The 3,300-nt window shown below is 33.3% G+C and overlaps 1 protein-coding gene across 2 annotated transcripts in view; it reads right to left on the reverse strand.

The window, feature by feature from the left end:
* LOC133657077 (dystonin-like) overlaps positions 1 to 3,300 on the reverse strand; it is a 220,070-nt gene that overhangs the window by 216,343 nt on the left and 427 nt on the right. The window lies entirely within an intron of this gene.

Genomic DNA, 3,300 nt, shown 5'->3' on the forward strand with positions numbered 1-3,300 from the left:
GAATTATAAGACATTCTCCTTCTGAATTGGAATATATGAACATACTATCAGTCGGCATCCTAATGACAGCAGACCTTGCACAGTAAGTGATGTTTTATTATGTTTGCAATGAGTAATAATCAGTGATGAAGAAAAAAAAGAAGCAAATGTGAGGCATTTTTATAATACATTTTAAGTATGCTTAAAATGATCAAAATATGTAACTTTTAAATATTATAAATGTATATGTAAATGAAATTAAACATAATATTTATCCTGTCAATACACTTAATATTGTCAAGTATCATGTGATTATGCATTGCATTGATGATTAGGAACCAGATTATCTGAGTGATTGGGCAAGACAAAAAAAACCTTAGCTTCTTCCTGCTCCTTTTCAGACACATGCCATGTTTCTTTTTGATTTGATACTATTGGTTTTTGCAGATGTAAATCTTGTAAATTGGAGATTATGTTTTTGTGACTGTAGAGTAGACGGTTTGTTGTGTTTGAAATAAATTGGTAAAAACTATTCTGTATAGGTAAAGAGAACGTATCCTATGATACATGGCTGTGAATATTGCTCAAATACTATTGGACAGCTCCAGTCTGAGCGGATGGTGCTGGATACTAAATATTATCCAATACCAACAGTACACTAAATGCATGTATTGCTATTTCAAAGAGTTAACTGAAGTCATTTACAGTGAATAGGAAAAAACTACTGCTATGTTTTTCTGTGTGCCAGAACTGATGAAGTTTGCTCCGATGAGACGTGAAACATCTCCTCAGACAATCTGAGCAGTTCAGATTCAATTCAATTATGAGAAAACAATGACCTAGATCAGGGGTCAGAAACCCACGGCTCTCGAGCCGCATGCGGCTCTTTAGCGCCGCGCTATAGTGGCTCCCTGGAGCCTTTTCAAAAATGGAAAAAGAAGGGGGGGAAAATTTATTTTTGTTTTAATAATGTTTCTGTAGGAGGAAAAACATAACACAAACCTTCCTCATTGTTGGAAAGCCCACTGTTTAATATGTTTGTGTTTATGCTTCACTAATGAGAGTATTTGGCCAGCACCGTTTTGTCCTACTAATTTTGGCGGTCCTTGAACTCACCGTAGTTAGTTTACAAGTACTTCTTTCTCCAACGCTGCCACAGAAAGACGTGTTTTATGCCACTCTTTCTTTGTCTCATTTTGTCCACCAAATGTTTTATGCTGTGCGTGAATGCACAAAGGTAAACTATGTTGATGTTATTGGGGGGGTCCCCACATCTGCGGTCCCCTCCAAGGTTTCTCATTGTTATCCCATTGGGTTGAGTTTTTTCTTGTCCTGATGTGGGATCTCATGTCGTTGTGGCTTGTGCAGCCCTTTGAGACACTCGTGATTTAGGGCTATATAAGTAAACATTGATTGATTGATTGATTGACTTGCGAGGAGTGCTAATAATCCATGCTAACCTGCTATTTAGGCTAGCTGTGTGTACATATTGCATTATTGTGCCTCGTTTGTAGGTATACTACAGTTAATTTAATTTCCTTTACTTATGTCCTCTGTGTATTTAATTTATATTTGCATGTCTCATGACACATTATCTGTATCATAGGCACTAAACTACATTTCTGCCAGTGAGTGCTCGGACGGGCGGTAATTCTGACGCTACTTTTCTCAGCATGCGCGGTTTTTGCCTGGTGGTCAGAAAGAGTTTGCCATCAATCCCACGTGGGTGCTCCGGGGCCCGAGCACCCACGGGATCGGCGCCTATGATCTGTATGTAATATATGCTGTATTTCTGGTTGGTTGCCATGTTGTTCCAGACCACAGCAAACGTTACCATGTTGTTCCAGACCACAGCAAATGTTACCCAGCTTACAAAGATTATAATAAAACCATTAAAAGAAAGCCTGTCCTTTCCTTAAATTTGGGAACACACATCTATACCTTTGGCTATTCTAAAACAGTCATTTCCATGAGTTATCTAACCCTCTGAGACACTTACTTTAATGTGTTGCCTTCATCATAACACTTACATAAGGCTTTTAACTTTTTGCGGTTCCAGACAGATGAGTTTTTTGTATTTTTGGTCCAATATGGCTCTTTCAACATGTTGGGTTGCCGACCCCTGACCTAGATGAACGAGAACCATTCACGGGCAATTATAGTTCAACAAAGGAAATTTGAATTAAATTCCAGGATATTCTCGGTTAATACATTTGTATCAGTTCATATTACATATGTCCCTGGTAGATTAAAAAATGGTGTATCCGAGTACCACTGTGTGTAACACTAGAAGTACTCGTGCCACAGTTTAAAAACGTTATAATAGTAAACATGAAACATGTTTATACCAAGTTTATATCAAACTTTTTGACTTGGGGGCCGCGTTAGGTTAAAAAAATGTGGCCTGGGGCAAGGCTGTATATATATATATATATATATATATATATATATATATATATATATATATATATATATATATATATATATATATATATATATATATATATATATATATATTCAGAGCGAGATGATATCACGTTATCGATGGGAAAATGCATTTTTAATATGATTTGTCTGAGTGTCTATATCAAAAAATTATAATAAAAATAAAAAAAAAACACTAAAAATGTTTTTATTTTTTTTTTAAATGTAAAAAAACTAAAAAAAAAAAAAAATATATATATATATATATATATATATATATATATATATATATATATATATATATATATATATATATATATATATATATATCCGGCCCTCGAGAAGTCCCAAGATTTAAAAAAAATGATAATAATAAAAAAATATTTAATAAATATATATATATATATATATATATATATATATATATATATATATATATATATATATATAATTTTTTTTTTTAATATAAAAAATAAAAATAATAATAAAAATATAAAAAAATATATATAAATAAAAAAATGTATATATATATATATATATATATATATATATAAATATATATATATATATATTTATTATTATTATTATTATTTTATTTTTTTTAAATCTTGGGACTTTTCGCGGGCCGGATTTAGGACGCTGTAGTTTGGGGACTAGTTTATACTGTACTCGCATGTATTCGTTCTTCCACAAGGGAGCGCCCTGCGGCTGCTGCTGCCATGTCCTCAATATATCCAGCATCGATACACCAATTCATCGCAGTTTAACCCACAAATTTGACATTCTTAATAAAATGTAGTCATATGTCTTGGTTTAGGGTCAAAACAACAGGTCAGTAGCATTCGTGTTATATGTGTGCCACTAAACAGTCACAAGCACCGCCCGCGCGGGCCTTCG

This window comes from Entelurus aequoreus, linkage group LG09 (assembly GCF_033978785.1).
Source record: "Entelurus aequoreus isolate RoL-2023_Sb linkage group LG09, RoL_Eaeq_v1.1, whole genome shotgun sequence".
In the NCBI taxonomy this organism is placed as follows: Eukaryota; Metazoa; Chordata; class Actinopteri; order Syngnathiformes; family Syngnathidae; genus Entelurus; species Entelurus aequoreus.